This window comes from Mustela nigripes, chromosome 13 (genome assembly GCF_022355385.1).
Source record: "Mustela nigripes isolate SB6536 chromosome 13, MUSNIG.SB6536, whole genome shotgun sequence".
Taxonomy (NCBI): Eukaryota; Metazoa; Chordata; class Mammalia; order Carnivora; family Mustelidae; genus Mustela; species Mustela nigripes.
In genome coordinates this window covers 89355983-89383213 of record NC_081569.1, presented here as the reverse complement: position 1 = coordinate 89383213, position 27231 = coordinate 89355983, and the positions used below count along the sequence as shown (strand labels likewise).

Sequence of the window (27231 nt, the reverse complement as noted above, 5' to 3'; positions counted from 1 at the left end):
ACAAGATGGGGACAATTAGAAAGTGCTAAACCACTCAAGCATAGTAAGCCATGATGAGAAATTCTGTGTATATTCTAAGAGTAATGGTCTTTAAATAGGTAGGACATGTCAGTTTGTACTTTGTATTACTCTCTCTGCTTGCCTATGGAGAATAGCCAGAATTGGTGCATCAAAGTGTGTGGGCAGATAATTTAGGAAGCCTCTGGGCTAGCCTCATGGAGAGATTATGGTAGTTGGGACGAGGGTACTAATGGTCCTGAATGGAGAAAAATGAATAAATTCAAGAAAAATTTTCCAAGTAAATTTGACTCTATTAGGTGATAGAATCTGTAGAATGAAGGGGAAAGGAGAGAAGATGATTCCTATTTTTTCTGGTATACAGTGATATTTTTGGAGCTCAAGAATATCAAAAAGAGCCGTGCCTAGGTGGCTCGGTGGGTTAAAGCCTCTGCCTTCAGCTCAGGTCATGATCTCAGGGTCCTGGGATCGAGCCCTGCATTGGGCTCTCTGCTCAGCAGGAAGCCTGCTTCCCTCTCTCCCTCTGCCTGCCTCTCTGCCTACTTGTGATCTCTCTCTGTCAAATAAGTAAATAAAATCTTAAAAAAAAAAAAAAGAGTATTTGGCAAGATGACCAATAGGTTAGTTAGCAACACGTTAAATTGTTAAATTTAAGGCACTTAGGTAATTAGATGTAATTAATTTGGAATTGACTGGCACTGAATGCATGTATTTGTGAGAGTCATTTCAAAAGTCTGCCTTTTTTTTTTCTTTTTAGAATTTCCTTTCTTTGAGAATTTTACTCTCTCTTCTTTTTTAAAATGAGCAGATATTTCCTCTTTGCTCTACCTTTCAGGGCTATTGAACATAATTCATTAACCCTTTTAGCATTCATAGTTAACATATTACTTTTTTTCCTACCAATATTTCTAATTTTCCTTCTGTTTTCTTTCTCTTTTTTTTTCCCTAACTAGGCTCCACATAGAGCATGCAGCCCAGTTACGGAGCTTAAACTCATGACCCTGAGATAAAGACATAAGCTGAGATCAAGAGTCAGACACTTAACTGACTGAGCCACCCAGGGGCCCCTTCCATCTGTGTTTTTATGGCTCAAGCATCTAAGATAATTTCAATTATGTAAATATATACCCAAAGGTATTAAATGTAAATATATATATATATATATATATATATATATTAATGTTATCAGAGCTGATAATTTACAAGTCTTAAACATAGGGAAATTTGTTTCAGAAAAAAATTATATATTTAATATCAGTAAGAATCTTTAATATTTATAAGGCATATTAGCTTTCTAGAGAGATTATCATTACTGCTATGTATATAGTAAATTATATACATATGTATATATTTAGACAGGCATTCACATTTCCTGTTATTATTTAATTTTATCACAGTGCTTTAGTTAAACAAGAAGGAACAGTAGAAACAGACAAAAGTACTATTTCACTGGCCAAGACTAATTGAAAATGCCACAATGAGAAAAATAAGCATCATAACCACCACCACTACCTCAACTGTCCTATATGAGTAACGAATAGCTATTCCATTGCCTTATTATTTTACTACTTCTCCATGCTTTACTTTTTCTAAGAAAGTTCCTAGTATTCCATTTATTTTTAAAGGGATTTTAATGGATGTGCTATGAATTTTCAATGAGCTATTTGAAATTTGAGGAACCTAATTAGGAATGTATTTACTTTCTCTTTTTTCAGGGTGATTAATTCCATGCAAGACTTTCAGCCTAGTGTTACTCCAAAGAAAAAATAGAAAGGGAAAAGGAGGTTCTACTTCTGCAGACTAATGGACTGGTAATTTAAAAATTGAATTAAGCATTAACTCAGAAGAGTCCTTCTCAATATATAAATTATTTCTGTTTAGCCTTCTATTGCCAGGTTAATTAAGTAAATCCTTTGGCCTTGATTATAGTCATTAGTAAATGAAAATGTATTTGAATTCACTAGTCTTGTGATTTACACTAGAGAATCTATGTGAGTAAATATATTTCCTGTTACCAGCATTCATAAAGTCAGACATGTTATTTAGAAAGGTCGCTTTATCTGTGGAAAACAAAAATTTATTAAGTATCTAATTTATTGTTCAGACATATAAAATCTCTGTAGGTTCTTGTGGGGATGCCTTTAAGAAACAAACCTTATATATTTCTGTATCTTCAAAATGTGTGAAATCAACTCAGGCTTAGTCGGGGTCCTCCATTTCTTTAAAAAAAGCAAAACCTGGAAAAATCTGAAATGTCTCCCTCAAGTTGCTTTACTCAATAAAAAAACACAAGAACAAAAACAGTGAAAGGAATTTTTAAAAGAAATGAATAAATGATGTAAAAAAAAAGCATGCAAGGTAATAAAATATGCACAGAATAAAACCTACAGTAAAATAATGATTTGTAATCTACTGCATAGTCCGACTCATCATTTGATGCTACAGTTACAGTTGTAATGAATTAAATTTAATATAAATTAATATATCCTATTTGTTTATGTCTTAAAAGTAGTCCTACATTACTTTGAGTATATTAGCAACAACATACTGAATCCCTGTTTTAACTATGCAATAGATAGCACCACAATTCAGAAATAAATTCTTAACAACAGTCTCTCTGTTCCCTTAAGGACATAAACCTAACTGTTGATGGCATATCGAAGCTGTTAATATGTTGTAAAAGAAAACTAAGATTATTAAATGTGTTCTACCCATTCTCTTCAAGGAAATTTTAATTGCCAAGCACCTAATTAAAATAAATTATCTAGGATAAATCAAACTTTTAATGTCTATAAAAATGCATTCATAATCACTTTGTATGGTGACATTTTGACACAAATATATCCTAAGAGAAGCAAGGGATGCCTATACAAGTATTTGGGAGAAGGGAAAAGAGAAATATATCAAATTTAAATGAAATAAACTAGAAAAATGGCAAAGCAGTAGGATTATAAGTATGAACTAGTGAAGTCTGAACATTTCCCCAAATACTGTTTTTACTTTTCAAATCCTATAAATATAAACAATCAGATAATTATTGTATTTGCCTGATATATCTAGTAATTAAAAAGTCCAAAGATAAATATGCAGCTGGGAACTGGTCTGGGGGTGGTGTATAATATATTACATTACGCATCTGGTATAATCCCTTCATGTCCCAATTTCAATCCACATTCCTACCTGTGATTTCTCTTTTATTTTTTAGTATGCATATTTATAAGTTGCCATAAACTCTCCTTCAAGGACACAGAGAACACATCACTCAGTAAACCAACCAATCAAGAGAAATGTCATTTCCTGCACCAGTCCCTTACCCTCCATATACTACTGGAGATCACAGTCATAGAAAAGGAACTCGATATTTAAGAATCAAAAGACCGGAGACTTGATTCCATCTTCTTAATTCATTAGATAAGCAACTTTAATAAAATATCTGGTCATGAGGACTGCATTTGCTCATGTGCAAACATTATTATTTTAATCTCTCCCCTCTCTATGTCTCAAAGCTGTAAATATGAATCAGGATAATCATGTGAAGCAATCCTGAAAAAAATCTCAGAAAACCCCACAAAGATATAGGTTATCAACATAAAAAGTAGTAACTATGTCTCCAGAAAGATAAAAGTCAAAAATTGAAATAGTCAGTGATGAATAATCCTGGTTTTAATTTGTACATTAATTTGCAATATTTCCTCTAACTATTTTTAAAAGCACTGGCAACAATCAAACTGAATGTAGTCAACTTACTTCTGGAGCCAGAAGAGTTCCTCACTGCTGTGAAGGAGTCAGCACTCTGCCTGGCTGCTGAAGAAGACGGACAGGGTAAAAGCATCTCCAAAGCTGATTCTGAGGATAGTGTCAGAAGGACGCTCAGCTACTACATATCTTCCCAACACCTGGCTGAATGGTTACAGGGACTCTTCAAAGGAGACAAGCACAAAAAAAGTGTATCAAAATATGTTTATAAAGTATCTTTAAAAAATAGAGTTGCTGTGAACTGTGTGATCAATCTCAAAATATACCAGGAATATCACTAAATAGAATTTAAACAGATTTACATAAGAAGGTTCTCTAGGGCCCTGATTCCAACAGATACGTCAGCATTCTGTCTTCCATCTATAGACGTTTTCTTATCTCCTCATTGAAGATAGTTAAAACAACAGAAAGATCTATAGTTCAATTTTCTTTACATTTCAACTAATTCAACTTGCAGACTAATGTTAAAAAATTACAAAAGTCAAGAAATGTTTAACCATCATCTACTATGTACCAGCAAATGATGCCGGCCAGTCAGCAGTGGCTGAAGCTCATAAATCCTGCCCTTACAGCAGCAAATTGTTTTATGTTGCGATGGCTGTATTTCCTTCAAGAAAAAAATCTACTTATTTAAACACATCTCTGTCTATAGAGGAAATAGTCAGATGTGTGACTTGTATTTTAACTTTAGGTCAGAAGATTGTTGATTTCTACCTATTTCTGGGAGTCCTGTTAACCTAAATAATAACTGGCCTACCTTTATGGGACACAATATTTAACTTTCTTCCCCCTAACATCTATATAATAATGCCAACTAATATTCAACTACTACCACTTTCAATGCAAAAATAGGCTGCATTTTAAAAATGTTTTTGAAATGAACAAAGGCATTCTAATTTTACTTAAGCTATGACTTATCTTAGCTGCAGAAGCAAAAGTGAGGAATAATATAATTCCAAAGGGTATTATTAAGAACAATATAAGATGATACAAAGACAATTTGGGTTTAGTTTATTGTTTCTGCTGTCTACATTTGTAAAAATGTGGGAATAATCTTATAAAGTTAAAATTTAAGAAGGTGATTATATTGTCCTGAGATGGCTGATAATTAGGGCTAAAAAAAAAAAAAAAAAAGTAAAGCTACTGCTTAAAGTTTATATTGAAATTACACAAAAATGCTAAAAACCAGTGCACAGATTAATGGTAAAGTGGAATAAAGTTCATTTCAAATTACCTTTATGAATCTGCCAACTGATTCTATCTCTTTAAAAATTATATTTATTACAAAAGAAATATACATCTTAGAGAATTAGAGAATAACTCAGATACACCACATACACACACACATGAATATAAGTCAATCATATGCCAACCATCCTGAGACAGCTATTGTTTGCTTTGCTATTTATTTCTTTCCATGAATATTTTAAGCTAATTTTTACATTTTATATGCATGATAAAAAATACAAGAAATACAAAAGCAAATCTCCCTTCAAAGCAAGACATGTACCCCTTAAAAGAAACCAATTTCAAATTTCAGAACTTCCTCTCAGAAATACTTTATGCATGTATGAATGTGAGTCTGTGTATGGATTTTTATACATCTACCTATTTTGCTCTATTCCTTTTATTTTATACACCATGAAGATCACTCCTGTTCTCTATCATCAACCCTATTCATTTCTATCTGTGAATATCTATCATATGCATACAATATAATCTGCTCATAATGTGTCCTAGTTGAAAATAAGCAAATGCCCAGGATTTTATTATAAGATGATATAACTGATGTCTGTATTCATCTATGTACACATATCAGTTAATACATTTATAATAAATTCTTAGAAGTAAAATGTTTAGGTCCAGAATCCTGTTATTGAAACTCTGATTATGTTCCCTCTCTATTGTAAAGAGGTAGTATAAAGCAAAAGCAAAGTATTATTAATGTCTCCAATATTTATATTAACAATAAAAATGGGTTAATGATCAACTATTTCCACACCTTCATTTTAGCATGGAAAGTATAGTAACTGATACAATCCTTTCTAAATTCTAATAACCCAAAGTTCTTTTTTATATATGGTTCTATCATTTATTAATGACATCTTACCTTTTCTTTTATTAAGTACTTATTATCTTCCAGCTTCCAAAAAGCATCTATTATCTAAACCAATTCTCCCAAGAATCAAATGAAATAAATGCATATTCTTATACATTGCTATGAAAAGTAGGGATAGACATAAGTCAGCTAACCCTGGGCAGGGTCATATAGCTAGCACCAGGTAATGCTGAGATTCTTTTTGTTTTGTTTTGTTTTGTTTTTGTTTTTTGTTTTTCCCTAAGGACTTAATGTCAAACCATAGATTTATTTCACAAGGGCTGAGATTCTTAATCTAAGGCTAGCTCACTCCAAATCAATGCTCTTATATCTGATATTATAAATGAAGATTTCAGAAAGCCATCATAAGATTCTATAGTAAAGAAACACAAAGAAGGTCCTGAATTTTGTTTTGTTTTGTTTTGTTTTTCAATCTATATATTTCGGTCAGCACAATGCCAAAAATAGTAGGTTTTAGGTTGGTATTCTAATACTGCAATTTTGTGATGTGATCTTACAAAGATGTCCTTTTCTACTTGATAATATCTTGAAATAAAACATTTTATAAGAAATTCTGATCAGGGCACCTGGGTGGCTCAGTGGGTTAAGCCGCTGCCTTCGGCTCAGGTCATGATCTCAGGGTCCTGGGATCGAGTCCCGCATTGGGCTCTCTGCTCAGCAGGGAGCCTGCTTCCTCCTCTCTCTCTCTGCCTGCCTCTCTGCCTACTTGTGATCTCTGTCTGTCAAATAAATAAATAAAATCTATAAAAAAAAAAATTAAAAAAAAAAAAAGAAATTCTGATCAGTCCCTTAGTTCCAAGTAGTTGCTATGTTGGCCTTCTTCCACAGTCTTAGAAAATTTGGCAACTGTTATTGTTTATGTACATGTATTCCCAAGAAATATGGTTCTTCCTCCAACAATTATCTTGAATGTCAACATTAAACTCTGAAAGAACTCAGGAAACATAGGCAAAACTCAGAAAGTTATTAGGGAATATTTTTTTCAAAATGGAGAACCACGATCCCTTCTAGATCCTAGTGGTATTTTCTTCCCCTGAAGGTCTTTGCTAAGTGCTCATCAGTTGTCTGAACATATACTTCGATTCAAGTCTCACTATCGATAAAGGCAGGACTTTAAAAGTCTTATGAACCTGGATTGGAATCACAGCAATGACCATATTACTCAGTTTTTTCTCTTAAAATGAAAAACAGTATTACAAAAAGTTGTCATTATTTCAAAGTATCATATCTGAAAGTACCAACCTGGAATAAAATTCATTATAGGCATGTGATAATTTTGTTTCCCTCAGCAAGTTCTTCCTAGGGTTGCCCTAAATTTTACCGCACTAACCACTAAAGAAACCCTTGAAATATTTTAAGGGTAGCAGTAACATAATCTTAAGTATTCCTTCATATTTAAAGATCCCGTTTGAGCAATTATGAACCCATGAAAAAGCATCATTACTAATCTTTCTCCATCTTACCTCTAATAGTACAAATAAATACCATGAAGGAGGTGATCTCATTAGTTTTTAATTATATTTACCTTGTGTTGAAAATAATTAAAAATTAAACATTTAGTCATCTGGATGTTTGATCTACATGATGCAAAAAGCCAGTTGTTTTAAAATATATGATGAATAAATGAATTAGATGGTTTCACTGTAATTTAGTCACTCATTTATTTGATAATAATATATTGTTTGGCATAATATAGCCATGATATTAGTGGACTATTCCAAAAATAAGGGTATAATATAAGAAATGCTATTTTATTAACACAAATAACTTGAAAAAATTTGGACCAGAAATATAGAATAAAATCAGAAATTATTTTTTGATAATGGGTTTTTGAAATACATAGATATTCGGGAGATCCATAAAAATGTTATGATTCAACATGTTTGCCTCATCACCAGTACTGTGAAAACCTAATTTAAAAATTAGATACCCTGATTGAATATGGAAATCTATTTGTGTTATTGAATAAAAGTGTACCATACACCCAGCTATAGGAAAATGTTTACACATTACTATACACACCCAGGATCATATGATAAATAAAGTAATGCACCGCTAGAGAATTTGTTGCTTAATGTAAATGTCACTTTGTAAATGAGAACTACTAATCATTCCTTTCCTCTAATAGCAAGAGTTCAGCAGTTAAATAAAACATGAATCTTGGTGACCTAAAAATTTTATTACTGCATTTGTAATTTCCTGTTAACAACTCAAGAAAATAATTTTAAGTGATGCTGTATTTCAGTAAGATACAACCCACGGTGCAGGCTTTACTTGGGAGGGGCGGGGGTAAGTATAGACGGTTAACAGGAGGAATTGTGGTAATAGAACTGTTCCGTATTTTGACTGTGTACATATATACCTACATATGTGATAAAATTTAGGAAACAAAATGTAAATACCCACAAGTATAAGTAAAACTGACAACCTAAATAAGATAAGTAGATTTTCTCTATGTCAGTTCCCTGGTTGTAACATTAGATATTGTACTACAGTTCTACAAAAGGTTACCATTAGGAATAAAACTCTGCATAGGGTATATGGGATCACTCTGAATTACTTATCACAACTGCATGTGAATCTATGTAATGGTATATCATTACATAGATTAGAGTGACATTAGAGTGAAACTTAATGACCAACAACTTCAGGCTGCAGTCTCAGCGTTCATTAATAGAAAAGGAATATTTAGAACATCAAGTTTAACACTGTAATGAATTATTTGGTCCTGGGGCGCCTGGGTGGCTCAGTGGATTAAAGCCTCTGCTTTTGGCTCAGGTCATGATGCCAGGGTCCTGGATCAAGCCCCACATCGGGCTCTCTGCTCAGCAGGAAGCCTGCTTCCCCCTCTCTCTCTGCCTGCCTCTCTGCCAACTTGTGATCTCTGTCTATCAAATAAATGGATAAAATCTTAAAAATAATAATTATTTGGTCTTTATCAAATCACAACTGGGTTACAGTGTGTCTCACAGGAAAGACTGGAAAAAATTTAAATTTACTAGTGAATGAAAAGGATTGAATTGCTCCTTGCTTTGGGTACTAGAGTGCATCTGTGGCATTTATTGTCAGGATAGGGGTTAGATTTTATACCAGCAATGTGGTACGGTAACTTATCTAACTGCTGAGTGCCCTATGGGTTGAGGTTGAGTAGAGTCTCAACCTGCTCTTAACTGGTATTTTCCTGTTTTAGTTAATAACCAAAGAAAATGTAGATTTCTGGTGTTTGGGAAATGTGAGGTGGTTTAAGAGTGGAAGAAAATGCTTAGTAGTGTGGACAAGGAGTCTGTGTTTTTCTGGTGGTGGCGATTTCTTCATTTTTAATCAATTTTAAGCTCTGATCAAAATGTTTAACAAATTGTATTAAAAATATGTATATATATATAATAGAAATATCTATATAGTATATATTAGAAATATATACTTTAAGCATATATGAATAAAGTATCTTGACTATGCATACCCACGTAAGTGTGTATTAGCATACTATATCATATACATAGGTAGGATATTTTAATGTACATAGATACAGGGGGATTGAGAGATAGAAAGAGTAAGAGAGTGAGAGAGAGAACATGCTCTATAATAAAAACCCTAACGCATATATATATTTGACTAAAGTCAGTGAGTTGAACATGAGTCTGTAAGTCCTGAGTAACTACTGAGAAACTGTGAAGCAGATTCACGTGGGCTTAAAAGATTTTGGAGCAATCTTAGACAATCCAAGGACCACATGAAGACAGGGAGCTGAAAACACTGCAAATATGCTGAAAAGCAATATGAGTACAGAAAATATCTAAAAGCACAAGGAATACTTCTTTGTGGGGATAAGGGCTGGCTTAAAACCATACTTAATGACTCCAGAGAAGAACTAAGAGAAAGGAAGTGAGAGAAGCACACTTATAATTCACAACCCCAGATTTCCTACTGGCCTACAAACTCTTTGAGTCCCTAGAATATCATACGGATCATTGTGTGCCCCACAGCATCAACCGTGCTCACCTCCATACAACAGACATTTGAAAAATACAAATTAAGGAATTTTAACCACAAACAAAGGAAAATAATATACTAAAAAAACCCAGGGAGTTAACACTTGGGGAGAAAGTTTCTAAAAGAAAAGAGGACTTAGAAAGTTCTAAAAGCAAAATCTGTATCATACAATTAGAAATGATTTCTGATGGTAAAGAGGTTATTGGAAGGAAAGTTAAACTATGAAGACTGCAGAGGAGAAATTCTCCATAAGGTCGGATTATAAAGGGAGAAGTATAAAACAGAAGGAAGGACACAAAACCAAAGATGAATATAAAATAGTGTTTGCAAATCGCTTTCAGATACATTATTTCATTAGACAGTAACCCTGTTGTCCTTGATCTTTTCTTGTTCAGCATTTTAATATTGACTTGCAAGAAGACATAAGAAACAGTGCTTATTAAATCTGTGAATCTGTGACTGACACAAAACTGGGATTTAAAAATGTCTCCATAGGTTTAATGGAGGGCCAAGACTGTCAAAATGAAATATAATGATGCCAAAGGTAAGGATGCTTAGATTAAAAAACTAAACGATTATAGTGTAGGGTGAAGGATATGTCTTTAAAGGCAGTTTATATGAAATACACTTAGGGTATTAATTGTCCCCATAGTCCTAAGGGTCAATAGTTTCAGAGCTGCAATCTCAGCATTCATTAATAGAAAAGAAATACCTAGAACAACAAGTTTAATAGCCACAGTGAATTATATAGTCCTTGTCAAACCACACCTGAAATACTGTTTGTCTTATTCTGAATTCTTGCAAAACATACCTAGGGACAGACTCCCAAAGAAGGCATGGCCAATCCCAATCACTACAATGAAAAATGGTTGAAAACTAAAACTGGAAATATTATCTTGGAAAACGATAAGAAACAGGGCCGATATCTTCAAAAACCTTTTGTAAGAGGAGAGAGGTGGTGATGTTAAGGTCAGAGACATGGACTGAAGGATAAGAACTTCATGGAGATTTTGTACATTAAGGAGCACGCTATCTTCATAGCACTGCATTAGTATGGTCTGCCTAAGAATTCACTGTTAGCCAACAGGTTCATTCTATGTAACTATCAAAAGTGATGTTCTTGGGACGCCTGGGTGGCTCAGTTGGTTAAGCAGCTGCCTTCGGCTCAGGTCATGATCCCAGGGTCCTGGGATCGAGTCCCACATCAGGCTCCTTGCTCAGCGGAGAGCCTGCTTCTCCCTCTGCCTCTGCCTGCCTCTCTGTCTGCCTGTGCTCGCTCGCTCTCTCTCCCTCTGTCTCTGACAAATAAATAAAATCTTAAAAAAAAAAAAAAAAGTGATGTTCTTGTGTAGGGCTTAAGGTTGGAAGAGATGGCCATGAGAATACCTTCTAATGTTAATATTTTATGAGACTACTCTAATGATCCAGCCAGGTTTAGGCTGGTCCTTCTTCAAAGGCAAACTGACTTTCCTGCACTCTGAGAGTGTGGCTCTGTGGAGTGGCCTCTTTCAAAGTGATGAGGAAAATAGATACATGTATATTTCATCACTGAATTTATAATATGATATTTAAGATTATAAATGAGAAAATTTACCTCAAATCTTAAGACATATCTATAGGCAATACATTCCTACTCCAACACATATGTGTGTGGGTGAGGGGTTTAGTGTTAATTATTTTTTCAATACGTTCTAGTCTATGATTTTGATGTTTGACCAAGGGAACTGTAACTTCCTTTATAACTAAAAATGTGTGCATTTAAATTTAATCTAAATGCTATTAGCTCTGTGAACTTTAAGTCTCTAAGAGTACAATTTAATTTTCTTCTTTAGGTTGATTATATGCATTAGCTAAATGATTCTGCATTGGTGTAACTAACCTCATAATAAAATAAAAGCTAACTTAAAATTTTTATGTGTGTTCTTTGCCATTTTCAAAGCTTTTTCACACATTATTTAGTGTGGTCTTCAAAATAGTCTTACAAGGCAGGTAGCACTGTTATTTGATCTCATTTCAAAGGCTCAAATATAAAAAAGCATTTGCACAAAGCCATACTGCTATTTGGTAGCAGGTAAAAGAACAGATTATAGAATCTCTGATTCTTGTACATATCTTTCCATTCAATTCCATCTTAAACAATTTTAGAAAAAGTTATTCATGCACAGGAAACTTCAACCAAGTCATGTCAAGAAAGAAGAGAATTGGTAGCACTATAAGGGATGTGAGCAATAAGAAATAAAATGGAAATTTAACTCACAGAAGCCAAATTGGTAAATCATTTATGCACACTTCAAATTTAATTTGGAGCTAAGGGCAATATATGTTGAAATTTATCTCAATATATCAAAAATGAATAAACAGAAGAGAAATGTATTTTAATACAGAAATGAAAGTTTCAAAATGAGCATGCATGCGTAGTGATGTTTGCTTTAAGTTACCATTTTTGAGATTACATTATTAAAATATGTGGTTTTATAACCTGCATCAGTAACTCTACTTCTTAATTAATGAAATACTTAGACAGTAATGACACCTAAAATTAGGATAAAATTTTCTCATCTAATCAATGAAGTTCTCTTCATTCAATGTCCTTAATACCTAGATATGTTTGCACCTGTTCCTCACTACCATTATCATAATTCACTATTTCACTCTATTTTACGTACATTAATACAACAGTTTCATAAATGGAATTTTTGTTCCCTCTTATCACAAGACAACATGTCCTCTATATTTTCATTTTGCTGCCACCATAATTGTCTCTATAAAATATATATCAAATTATGTGTCATATATAAAATTCTAGTATGGCATACAAGGCCCATAGGAATCTTGTTTCAAACATTTTTGATCCCCTATGCTCGAAGCATACTAACCCATATCTCTTCAAAGACAAATTTGAAAATCTCACACTATGCTTGAAAATCCTCAAAACAACTAGACTTTTGGATATGTGAGGACTCTGCATTGGTTGTTCCGTCAGTATTCTTTTTTTTTTTAAGATTTTATTTATTTATTTATTTGACAGATTGAGAGAGAGAGAGAGACAGCACACAAGCAGCCAGAGAGGCAGGCAGAGGCAGAGAGAGAAGCAGGCTTCCCACTGAGCAAGGATCTTGATGCAGGACTCGATCCCAGGATCCTGGGATCATGACCCGAGCTGAAGGCAGCGGCTTAACTGACTGAGCCACTAAGGCACCCTTCCTTCGGTGTTATTTTCCCTCTTCTTTGCCTAGCTACCTCCTTATCTTCCAAAATTAGCCTCAATGTTGAAGTGAGACAGAGAAGGGGAAAAGAACCCCACATACATAAAAAAGCCAAGAATGGGTCACATGATTAAATTTATATTAGCAAATAATTATTTATCCTGGCTAATGCTGGCCAATGTGGAAGAGAAACAAGTTAGGAAATGATTTCCATATCCCAGGACACAGACAAAATTTTTAGAGTAGGATGGTAGCAGGAGCACAAATGTAACTTGGTACGTATCCGTCTGCTGTTGAGCCACTGCAAACATCGTGCTACAAAGAACACACCTAAAATTGTGACTCTATCACTGACTAGCTATATGTCTATGAGAAAGCCCTTTTACCTAAGCATCAATGACCTCATCTAATATATTTTATGTAAAAATTAAATGAAATCATGTAAGTGAAGAATTAACACAAAAGCTTGGAATATAGCTGCTAGTCAAAGGGGGGTTACCTTTTAAAAAGTATCAAATAAGTTAAGTTTGAGACAAATGTAAAAAGTAGAGGAGCACTGCAAACACCAGATACTTGCATACTTAGAGGAAAATGACCCCCCAAATTCACAAGATCTAAAAATATAATGTTAATAACAATAGCAATAAACCAACCAAAAAACCAAAAGGTTTAGATAATTTCAACCATAAGCAAAAGGAAAACAATAGAATGACAAGGACTTGCAGTCTGTGCGTGCTCCGACCTTAGTCCTAGACTCAACACTCAAGTTGGGCAAGTTAATTAATTTCTTGCATTATCAAATATTTTAGTTACAAAGTTAACTAAGACTTGGACTATATAAATACAAAATTTCTTTTCACTTTTTGAAATTGAACCTCTAGATACCAAATGCACATTTTGTGCAAGGCACTTTTCTGGGCACTGCCCGTGAAATAATCTCACAAGGGCCTTTTACTCAATTTTAAACCAGAGTACAAAAATACAGAAAAAAAAAAAAAAAAAAAAAAAAAAAACCTTTCAATTAAAAAAAAAAAAAAAAATTACCTCGGGGATGCTAGGTGGTTCAGTTGTTAAGCTTTTGCCTTCGGCTCAGGTCATAGTCCCAGAGTCCTGGGATTGAGCCCCTCATTGGGCTCCCTGCTCAGCAGGGAGTCTGCTTCTCCTTCTCCCACTCCCCCTGTTTGTATTCCCTCTCTCTCTTTCTCTCTCTCTCTAATAAATAAAAGCTAAAAAAAAAAATCAACTTCTTCCAGATGGTAGCTACACTTGTGGTGAACATAGCATAACATAGATTTACCAAATCACTGTGCTGTATACATGAAATTAATGTAACATCGTGTGTCAACATACTTTAATTTTAAAAATCATCTCTTCCATAAAAGTATTGAAAATATCAGGAGCCATTCAAGCATTATTTAACAAAGGTAAGAAATTACTGAAATTACAAAAGTACTTTCATTCACATTAATAATCTCTCTGTACTTAAAAGGGATTAATGTAAAATAAATAGAGATAGGGAATACAGTATTTGATAACCTGATTATATGATAAATTGCAAAAAAGTGAGCATATTATTGGAAACTTCACTTTGAATTTCTAACTGCAATTCAGATTCATTTTTTAAAAGATGTCATATGTAAAGAAATAGTTAATTCGTGTGTTGAGCTGAAGGGGAGTTTTTAAGCCAAAATGGATGGGTCTTTAACATTATCAGTTAGTAAGTTCATTTTTCTTAAAAGGCCTCACAAAAACAACATACTTGATCAATTTTTGATGGAGTCATTAAAATTAAAGTTGCCATTTTTGTCAAAGTGATAAAAATGTCTCTCATCTAAAATGCTCAGATATTCAACTGAGTTAAGAACATTAGAACCAAGAGACTCATAAAATGTTTTGGCTTCAAGATAAAAGACAGCTATAAAATTTGGAAACGTTCCCAATCTTATGCAGTAGATTTGATGGATTCTCTTAATGATGAAGAATTAAGAAAGTTAGAAGTCTAGAAAAAGACTGTAATTCTTATTTGCAAAGGAAATCTGAGAGTTAATTAAAGGACTAGAAACATGTACAAGGATCATGCAATGTCTTACATTCTTGTCTTATTAAAACATAGATAGGGATATAGATTTCAGTTTATTTTTATAGTTAAGATTTTTGGGCCAATTTTTGAAAGAGGTGTTTTTTTCCTTCATTGAAAATCTTTGAGTTCATTAAGATGATCTATCTCTATGAGGTTCAACAAACTGTCAGACTTTTTTGCTGATTCTATCCAGTCTTTCATTTTCCTCTCAACTACAGATTTTTTTAAAAAAATGTTACTCTGAACTCTCAAAGAGGTAGTTACTAACAGCCATGTTATTTGTGTTTTCTTCAGAAAGAAGCAACACCAGCTAATTTTGTCTGCATGCATTTTAGTCATTGCTGACCTTGCAAGTTTATGCAATAAATGTGACTGATGGCAGATTGCCCAACGTAAGGTACAGCCCCTTAAATTTTGTAAAAGCCACACACAGAGGAGAAATATTGCCAACATCACCACCAGCACCTCCCCACTAAATGAGGACTGATCTGAAAATAAGGACAGGCCATGTTATTGCAGTGCCATGAAAACAAAGCAGATACTACCTGAAATGAAAAAATAAAAGCTCCTTAAGGATGTCCTAATGTAATCTGTGTGTGATTAAAGCTAGAAGAGATTCCTAAAGAAGAAGTTAAGACGAAAGAAAGGTGGTTTTTCAAAATGTTGAAAATAGAACTGCCCTATGACCCAGCAATTGCACTATTGGGTATTTACCCTAAAGATACAAACGTAGTGATCCAAAGGGGCACATGCACCCGAATGTTTATAGCAGCAATGTCCACAATAGCCAAACTATGGAAAGAACCTAGATGTCCATCAACAGATGAATGGATCCAGAAGATGTGGTATATATACACAATGGAATACTATGCAGCCATCAAAAGAAATGAAATCTTGCCATTTGCGACAACATGGATGGAACTAGAGCGTATCATGCTTAGCGAAATAAGTCAAGCAGAGAAAGACAACTATCATACGATCTCCCTGATATGAGGAAGTGGTGATGCAACATGGGGGCTTAAGTGGGTAGGAGAAGAATCAATGAAACAAGATGGGATTGGGAGGGAGACAAACCATAAGTGACTCTTAATCTCACAAAACAAACTGAGGGTTGCCGGGGGGAGGGGGTTTGGGAGAAGGGGGGGTGGGATTATGGACATTGGGGAGGGTATGTGCTTTGGTGAGTGCTGTGAAGTGTGTAAACCTGGTGATTCACAGACCTGTACCCCTGGGGATAAAAAATATATGTTTATCAAAAATAAAAAATTTAAAAAAAAATAAATTAAAAAAAAAAAAGAAAGAAAGGTGGTTTTCTTAGGACACAGGTCATGAACAAAATTACGTTAAGTGAGAATGAATTTAGGACCATTCAGATGGTTTTCTTCTAACAGACTGGTCATAGTCTGAATTAATATTAAATACTACAAGAAGCTTCTGCTGAAAAAAAAAAAAAAAAAAAAAAAACCCTCTGAGAAAAGGTCTAGATGTTTTAACATGGAGTTCCTGAAAAGTAAAACTTCTTTTGATACTTCAAAAAAGCATTTAATAATCAACCCATAAGCAAAGAGGAAAGGAGGATGGATTTTTTTTAAACATCTTTTCCTTTTGGCCATATGGCTTTTTTCAGTAAGATATCATTCTTGATATCATAAAACCATAAATATCTCCGTACTATGCTGGAATATCAAATTCACTCCTATCTGCAACTGGCCTTTCTGGAGTGAGAGACAGTAATTGCATTTGAGATTATTGGCTACCCCCATACTTTCTGCCCCCCAACACACAAATCTTTCCAAAACCAAGATAACTTTCACGGTTGAAATATTTTAGTCATACAGACAGTAAAAGGACTCTGGCTCGGAGCTGTATATGCAGCGAAAGATATTGCCAGTATGAAGATCCACACTTTTTAGACTTCAAATCCAAATATTTTAAAATTGTTTGTTGTCGATAGTTTGTTTTTATTCTTGTTTTTTCATTTTTACTTTTTACTTATTTATTTTTTTTACCATACCATGATGCTTGACTTTTGCTACTTCACCTCAATTGCTGATTTGAAATTTATAGAGCACTTACCCCAATATTAAATGTTATTAAGGTAAAACAGTACCAATTAACAGCTCACTCATTTTGATTTAAAAATGGCTTTTAAGTTCATTTCCAGTATTAAGATTTTATTCTTCCAGCCATGTATAAAGTCATTAGCCTCAAATAAATGATTGATTGATAAGAAGTTTTTTACTGTGAAATGCTAATGGATGTTCCATTTTCAATTGGAAGTGCCTTACTGTGTACAGGTATGCACACATTGCAAAGGTTTCATAAAATGCTACAGTATTATAACCCTGTCCTAAAACAACATTCAAATTAAGAGCAAGATATGGAAAAACCACTAGTAAACAGTCTGAAAGCCAAATAAATAATTTTATATAAAAATGTTACATACAATTACAATAGTATATTCATGTTAATTCTATATGCATATATTGCTCTGGCAAATAATATGTTGATTTAGTCTTTTGACTGAAAACTTATCAACTATTAAACTAGTACTCATATTAGTATTTGGTACATATTTATACAGTTTAACTATAACATGCTTTATAACTTTGAACCTCATGAAAGGAGGAAGGGTAATAATAGAATAATCTGACAGAGGAGAAGATGGTGCATCAAAAGCTATACAGTCTTTTATTTGTTTGTTTTACTGTGTTATGTTAGTCAGCATACAGTACATTATTTCTTTTTGATGTCGTGTTCCATGATACATTGTTTGCATATAACACCCAGTACTCCATGTAATACATGCCCTCCTTATCACCCATCACTGGGCTAACCCATCTCTCAATGTCCCTCCCTTCTAAAACCCTCAGTTTGATCCCCAGAGTCCATAGTCTCTCATGGTTCATCTCCTCTTCTGATTTCCCCCTCTTCATTTTTCCATGCTTTCTCCATGTTATTCCTTATGTTCCACATATAAGTGAAACCATGTAATTGACTTTCTCTGCTTGACTTATTTCATTTAGCATAATCGCCTCCAGTTCCATCCATGTTGATGCAAATATTGGGTATTTATGGGACACTTGGGTGGCTCAGGTCTTAAATGTCTGCCTTCAGCTCAGGTCATGATCGCAAGGTCCTGGGATCAAGTCCCCTATCAGGCTCCCTGCTCAGCGGGAAGCCTGCTTCTTCCTCTCCCACTCCCCCTGCTTGTGCTCCCTCTCTTGCTGTCTTTCTCTGTCAAATAAATAAATCTTAAAAAAAAAAAAAAAAACCCACAACTGGGTATCCATCCTTTTTGATGGCTAAGTAATATTCCATTGTACATAAGGACCACATCTTTATCCATTCATCTGTTGAAGGGCATCTCAGCTCTTTCCACAGTTTGGCTATTGTGGCCATTGCTGCTATGAATATTGGGGTGCATGTGACCCTTCTTTTCACTATATCTGTATCTTTGGGGTAAATACCCAGTAGTGCAATTGCTGGGTCATAGGGTAGCTCTATTTTTTAACTTTTTGAGGAACCTCCACACTGTTTTCCAAAGGGTCTGTACCACCCTGCATTCCCACCAACAGTGTAAGAGGGTTCCCCTTTCTCCACAACCTCTCCAACATTTGTTGTTTCTTACCTTGTCAATTTTTGCCATTCTAACTGGTGTAAAGTGGTATCTCAATGTAGTTTTGATTTAAATTTCTCTGATGACTAATGATGATGAACAATTTTTCATGTGTCTGTTAGCCATTTGTATGTCTTCTTTGGAGAATTGTCTGTTCATGTCTTCTGCCCATTTTTTTACTTGATTATTTGTTTGTTGGGTGTTGAGTTTGACAAGTTCTTTATAGATCTTGGATATCAGCCCTTTATCTGTAGTGTCATTTGCAAATATCTTCTCCCATTCTGTGGGATGCGTCTTTATTTTGTTGACTGTTTCCTTTGCTGTGCAGAAGCTTTTTATCTTGATGAAGTCCCAAAAGTTCATTTTCACTTTTGTTTCCCTTGCCTTTGGAGACGTATCTTGAAAGAAGTTGCTGTGACCAATGTCGAAGAGGTTATTGCCTATGTTCTCCTCTAGAACTTCTAAAGAGCCTTTGAAAAGTAATGACTGATTCTCATGATTGTTGTTAAAAAGTCAAAAGAGTAGGAAAAAACCCATAAACCCTTATTTAGATTGTAGAGAAAGTATCACTAAGTTCGTATAGATATGTGCATGTGTGTATATATATATGAATTTATTTATTTATTTGAGAAACAGAGAGGACGAGGTGGAGGTGGGGTGGGGGGAAGGGTAGGGAGACAGGGAGGGGGAGAGAAAGGAGAAGCAGACCCCCTCAGTGGGGAGTCTGATGTGGGGCTCAATCCCAGGTCTGCAAGCAAGGTCATGACCTGAGCCAAAGTCAGACACTTAATCAACTGAGCCACTCAGGTGCTCTGAAGTTCTTAAGTGTTTACAGGGGCACATCAGGCTTCAATTTCAACATTCTAATGTCCTTATGAAAATTCATGCATGATAGATATTCTTCTACTTATTATTTCTAGAATGCTCCTGAAAGGATGTATTTGTGTTATTTGCTTTAATGCTCATTAGCAAGAATTACATTTCACATAGTATATTGCTTATTTAACAAAGATTGAGTTCCACTGAACTATGACTTAAGAAAGAGGAGCTTTGACTGATAGGAATTGGGAAGAAAAAATGAGATACTTTATAGAAAAGCCAAGCAATAATGAAAGTACTATTGATTCCTTTGAATAATCAGATTTACAAAATGGGATAATAAGGAACACAGAGGGTGAAAATAATAAATGAGAGAAGCAAAGACTGTATTCTACTTTTGAGCTCCAAATAGGCACAGTCCTATAGCATATAACAAGCCAAACTGTTTAAGTAATATGTTCCCATTTTGTCTAATTAATCTATTATGATCATTAATCACACTTGGTACTATATGCTTGGGTCTGTAAGAGTAAGCTTAGAAAAATAACTAGACAAAACCATTATCAAATAACTTATGAGAAATTTCATAATTTTCTATTCAGGAGAGAAGAGGTTAACAATTTAAACAATACTTTTTCCAGCATTTTTCTAGCCTAACATGAGAGAAAGCAAAAGATACACGAAATCGCAGAGTTAGGAGTAAACAGATTATTTCAGAGAAGAAGAGAATATGTCTTCAGTATATGGGGATGTAGAGGTCCTATGAAATCGTTTTATAGTTCCTAAACTATCTTCAAAGATTTTAAAAAGTAAAGCGATACACTTCGGTGGAGACTGAGAAATACCATTTGGCCAGAAACTTTGAAATAATTACATCACTGTGACAATTTAAGGTAATCTTAGCAAATATTTTTTTGAAGATTTTATTTATTTATTTGACAGAGAGAGAGATCACGAGTAGGCAGAAAGGCAGGCAGGGTAGGGGAATACAGGCTCCCCGCTGAGCAGAGCCCCCCCATGCGGGGCTGGATCCCAGGACCCTGAGACCATGACCTGAGCCGAAGGCAGAGGCTTAACCCACTAAGCCACCCAGGCACCCCAGTAATCTTAGCAAATATTAAGCAACACCTGATAGATAGATTGGATTGAGGGTAAGAAAGGTATAAGTATAATTTTTTTTTTTCCTCTCCAAAGGATGGCACAGCAACTGAGGAATTAAGGAGGACTTCTGGGTTTCCATTTTGAGCTAGCTGACACGTTTCCATGTGCCAGGCAGTGGAAAATATCTGGTAAGGGTTAGAAGAAACAGGAAGATACCTTGCTAGGCCTGACCTAACTGCCTATATGATATATAGGAATGAAATTTGTGAAGCAAGATGTAGTCAAAAGTCAACTGTTGCCCAACAACAGATGAAGCCATGCAACCAAATGGGAAGCAGAAAGCACAAGGTAAAACCTTGGATTCAGAATTAGATTAGCCCTGGATTGTTATGGTGACCCTACTTCTTAATAACTATGACCTGGGGATGATGTGAATGTCTTTAAGCCTCCAGTTTTCTATCCCTAAAATGTGAATGCTGGGATGCCTGAGTGGCTCAGTTAAGCATCTGCCTTTGCTTGAGTCATAATCCTAGGGTCCTGGGATGAGGACCCCGGGCTGGATCCCTGCTCAGTGGAGAGCCTGCTTCTTCCACTCCCTTTGCCCCTTCCCATCCTGCTCATACTCCCACACTTTCTCCTCTCAAATAAATAAAATATTAAATACATAACGGAAATTTTTTCCTCTTAACAGAAATTATCATTAGATTTTTTTTTAACTTATTGTATTGTGGTAAGAACACTTAACTGATATCTACCCTCTCCACAGATTTTTAAGTTACAATAGAGCGTTGTATCTATAGGGACAATGTTGTACTTCATCTTGATTAATTGAAATTTTATCCTCATTTCCTCCTGCCCCTCAACCCCTGGCAACCACCATTCTATTCTTTGCTGTTATGAGTCTGACTATTTTAACTCATATAAGTGAAATCACACAGTATTTCTTCTTCTGTGACTGGTTTACTTCCCTCAGTATAATGTCTTCAAGCCCAATCTGTCATTTCTTATGTTGAAGTTTACTAAAAACTTTTAGCAAACATTTTTGTTTACATTTTTTGGGGAGTTCTCTTCTGTTTGGTGTGTCTTTTGTCTTCTCTCCCAAACTAATATATATATATATTTTTTTTACACACACACACACACACACACACACATTCTCTTCCAATATTTTATATATATAGTAAAATCTTAAAGGATGAAAAAAAATTATTTAAACAATATTTGGTTTGTCAGAAACAAAAGGTGTGATCTGAGAGAATGTAGGAGAATATAATGAAGTCGTATTAGAGGTAAAGTGAAGGTTACAGATTACTGAGTTTTATGGTACCATGATAAAAACAGTGGTGACGATAAAGCCTATATGTGGGTGACCTGAAATAATAGCTCTTAGTCAGATAATTTTAGCAGTGACTTCTTAAAATATACATATGCATAATGAATATAAAAATACCATGCATATGACTACAAGCCTTATAGTCTTGGGCTGTTTTCATATTTTAAGAACTCATACATTTTAAAAGCTATCCGCTTAAAAATAATAAAATCCTCACTCAAAACATAAATTTTGCTGAAATGGAAAGCTTATCTAGAACAAACAAGAAGATGATGTATTTCAATAAATATGTACATAAGCCCCTTTTGTATGATTTGAGTGCCCACGTCAGGATACGAGTGAGACAACCAAAAGAACACAATCCTACAGAAGGAGCTCTTTTTGCTTTTCATGATGATGACTAAAGACAAAAGATTCTACTGGTTCATAATTCTGGAAGGCCAGAGGAAGAGCCCTTCAGAGAAGTCACTGAGGACCCTGCAGCTTTCTAGTCTGACACTCTGCAGTCCAGCATTTCAGCTTCATCCTGAGTCTACTCCCCTTTGCGATTGTAGGAGGACGTCTGGTAGTCCTTGCTTCTTCAGTTTCACCTGCCACAAGGGAAGTGGCAAAGACCTCTCTCTCTAATCCTGAAACATCCCCTTCTACCAATTTTAATGGCTCAAGAGAGGTCACGTGTCCACTCATAAAGTCGTGATGGAATGGCAATCACTCGCATGCTTAGAGCTGGGTTTCTGAAACCGACTATTACCAAAACCGGTTGGATTGTGATGACTGGCTTAGATTAATCAAGCCTAAACTGTGGAGCTTTACCTCATCGCCTAAATGGCTATGCAATCAGGGAGAAGTAACATGGATTTGAGGAAATCAAACATAATGTCTATTGCACGTGATAAGGTCATCCTTTAGACACAGACTTGTCATGATAAACAACTAATATAAACAACTGTAATTCTAGAAAGAAAGCATTTTATGTTATGATTTTTTAAATGTGAAATATAGGTAAGTATATGTAAAATATAAGCTTAAGAATGGTTACAATAACTCGTATTTTTGCCCGTTTTTAGCAAAAGACATACTTCTCTGCCCTTTCTAATCCTTGCCAAACAAATCAAAGGACAGGTACATAACTTGACATTTAATAATATGGTTGGCTAATTCAATAAGCTCAGTGGTCACTTGTACTAGTGATACTTCAAACTGCAAGACAGAAAAGTACATATTCTAGAATTACATCCCATAACCATCTTATTGTAAACCTATTTGTCAGCATTTAGCTTTAATAAAGTAGATATGCTATTTCCTTCTGACAGATGAGGAAGTGGAGGTATGAAATGGCTAAGTAACTTCTCCAAGGTCTCTGAGTTAATAACAGACCCAATACCATAGTCGGTTCTCTTAATATAAGACCAGTTATCTTCCACTATATGCACTGAAAGGTGTTTACATTGTTATCTATGCCTAATAAGATGTTAAAAGTAGATATGTTCTGCCTTAGTTTTGGGAGAAGTCACAAAAGCTAAGTGCATAAAAGTGACAAGTACGCTTGTATTTCACAGTGCATGCATTTCTTCTAGGTCGCCATGCGTGATTCTTGTTTCAACCATCAGACATTTGTCTATTATCCACATTTGGGTAAACTAATATAAACCCAGTCTTGTTTGCTAAAAGAGTTTCACATCTGATCAGTTGGAAATAGGTACTTCTATACCTATCAGTGACTCATCACTGGAAGTATAACCTTCTTTACTTTCTATTTCCCTAGTTAGAACGGCAGCCATATAGCCCAGATCATGATGGCAGGATCTAAAACCCATTTAGTGACTTTTGACTCATAATACTCTCATAAGGCAAGTAAGAGGTTTGGGGGTAAAGAAATGAGCAGTAAGACTTCTCGGAGGAATTTTTAGGAATCCTGTGGCATTTTCCTTTTTACATCTCATACAAGAAAGGAGATATGCAATTCCCCCTCTCTCTCTTCAGTTCAATGAGGAACATTAGAGGGACTGTTCCTAGAGATTGACTAGTGCCTGTTAAAAGTCACAGAGGAAGTTGAGACTGATATGAGACCAGAGTTTGGAAAATACTAAAGGTAAGGAGGTTATATGGCTGGCATTCTGGATGCGGTTGTACAAAGTAAAGAGACATGGACATCTTAAAACACTAATCTATAAGCTCATGAAATACTATCGCAGGAATGTGCAAAATGATCACTGATAGGAGACTGTGTGTGTGCGTACATATGTGCATATGTGTTGTGTTTCCAAAGCAGTAAGTAAAAACAAAGATGCTATGATTCAGGAAATAAATTGGTTTAACAAAAACCAAAGGTTGAAAAAATGAGGGAGAAACTAGAACTTGGAAAAACAATTTCATTAGAACAAAGATTCCAGGGTGCCTGGGTGGTTCAGCAGGTTAAGCCTCTGCCTTTGGCTCAGGACATGATCTCAGGGTACTGGGCTCAAGCCCCGCATCAGGCATCAGACTCTCTGCTTGGCAGGGAGCCTGCTTTCCCCCATCTCTGCCTGCCTCTCTGCCTACTTGTGATCTCTCTCTCTTTCTCTAATAAATATTAAAAAAAAAAAAAAAAAAAGATTCCATTGAGAACTACGACTTGAAGAAGAGAAGTCAGGAAGAAAGCCAAATAGGAACCAGGAAGAATTATAAACTCATTTGTTTCTGAAAGAATATTCTCTACTTGCAGAATAAGACCAGATGTAATATATGATTTGAGGTCCTTCTGTTAAAGGAGGTTAATAAAAACCAAGGACATGGAGTGCCTGGGTGGCTCAGTGATTAAGCCTCTGCCTTTAGTTCAGGTCATGATCTCAGGGTTCTGGGATCAAGTTCCACATCAGGCTCTCTGCTTAGGAGGGAGCCTGCTTCCCCCATTCCACCTGCCTGCTTCTCTGCCTACCTGTGATCTCTTTCTCTCTGTCAAACAAATAAATAAAATCTTTAAAAAAAAAAAAAAAGACAAAGAGTTGGAATTCAAACCTGTGATATGGAGCCATAGAAAGCCATTATGATTCCTACATTATAAAGCTATTTTAAAACCCAAGGTAAAGTCAATTAAACATTCCATATGACTGGATTAGAGGATAGAATGTTCTGATGACTCAATACAGAGGAGGAAGACAAGAGGAAAAAATCTTTTAAATGTCAAAGATCCGGTCCTATGAGAATTCCTCTTTGATTTTTAAGCAAACCATTTCAGAATAGTAATGCGGAGCAGTTTATTTGAGGAAGCAGTATATGTGGGGGATGTTTTCATTCTCATTTATTTTTCATTCTTTCCATTTCATTATAGTCTTCTCTTTAAAATATATAATTTCCTTCTATTCATGAGTATGAGGATCCTGGACATCTGTCTGCCTCTCTATATCTTTCCCCACTAATATTTCATATAACCCCATTAATAGTCCTTATTCTGGGAGGTTTGAAGAATATATGAGAACAGCACTGTTGGGATGAGAAGTTCTGGAAAATCATGATGATTTAATATATTTGACCCAAAAATCTATAATACCACTGTTCTATGCATCTTAAAAAATAAGAAATATCTGTCTTTAAATTCCTATTAGGGTAGGAAAGTTTACCAATGGTTCACTATGGAAGGGGAGAAATTTAATTGGAAACTGTTAAACAAAAATAGTTTCTAAATAATGAAGACTATTCAGCAACCATTTTTGTATGGTAATTATGTGTCAAGTATTATATACTTGGCTTTGTAGGTAAACCAACACATTAATGTTGTCCTGGTAAACCTCGTGATTTAATGCAAATCTTTAAGGAGATGCATGGCCAAATATGTATGGGTCATCAAAAAGAAAAAGAAGCAAGTATATGTACATGTTCACACTATCTCAAGAAGACAATAATAATGACTCTCAAACCCGTGTTCCTCCCCATTTCATACCTCATCCATATGCAGTAACCACATTCTTGAGTCTCATATTTTACATTTCTATTATATCATTAATTTTGCCTATTGATGCTGTAAAATGTTCCCATGTATGAATATACCACAATTTACATATTCACTGCTCTGTCAGTGGACATTTGGATTATTTCTGAATTTTGCTGTTATAAGAAATGTAGCCACATTAAGAACTTCTCTGGAATGTTATTCCTGTAGTGAAATTATCAGGTTATACGGTATGCACATATTCAAACTTACAAATTGTAATGACAAACTGTTTCACAAAGACAGTGTACCAACTTATCTCTTACTAGCGGACAAAACTACAAATGCTGGCCTAAATACCCTAATAACTTGATTTATGAATATTTTAGGGTTTGTCAATATGATCAACTTGAAATGGTATTTTAAGTTTCTATTTCTTTCACTACCAGTAATAGTAGATGCATTTTTATTGGTTTATTAACTATTCTTATTTCCTCTTCTGGAAAACATTTATGCCTTTTGCTCATTTTCAGGTGATCATAGAGATTTTAGTTTGTGAATAGATTTTTCACATATCCTGATACGAATTTTTTGTCACCTATGTATGTGTTACATAGCTCTTCAAGTGTGTATTAATGAAGTATGACTTATCTGTGTTTTATGGAATATTTAGATATAAAAAATCTAATATAATGGGAGTCACATTTCTCAGTATTATCCTGTACGGTTTGCACATATTTTTCTACTGTTTATTGTTGATGCATTGCTTAGATATTTTTCCTTATATCATATCCTCCTATTATTTACTTTAAAAATTTTTAAAGATTCATTTTGCACACTTAAATTTTTACTAGAACTACAATTGATCTGAGAGTACCATAGCCACAAATTTCAAGTATTTTCAAGTGTATAATCATTTGTTCCCAAAGCATGATTAATAACCAATTTTTCCCCCTCAACGAACTGCAAAGCCCCTTCTATTTTGTAGTTGTCATATATCTTTGGATTTGTTTGTAGATTCTTTTTCATTTGACTCTTTCTTGAATATCTTTGTGCTAATCCCACATTGTCTTAACTATTCAAGTTAGATGAACACTGTTGCTATTTGGTTTGGCCAAAAAAAAACCCCTAAGCATATTTATTTTTTTAAATGCATCTTGGTTCTTCTTGATAATTTATGCTCTTCATTAATTTTACTAATTGTCAAGTTTCATAATGAAACCTATTATAATTTTCTTCGGAATGACATTTAATCTAGGGTCAGCTTTAGAAGAAGGTATCAA

The 27231-nt window shown here is 34.7% G+C and overlaps 1 protein-coding gene across 3 annotated transcripts in view; it reads right to left on the bottom strand.

Annotated features, from left to right (window-relative positions):
• Window positions 1–27231, bottom strand: part of LRFN5 (leucine rich repeat and fibronectin type III domain containing 5) — a 245048-nt gene that overhangs the window by 125802 nt on the left and 92015 nt on the right. For all 3 annotated transcript variants that reach the window (XM_059373124.1, XM_059373125.1, XM_059373126.1), the window contains exon 2: window positions 3766–3937. The gene's annotated coding sequence lies outside the window, so the exon portion shown is untranslated. The remainder of the gene's footprint in view (window positions 1–3765; window positions 3938–27231) is intronic.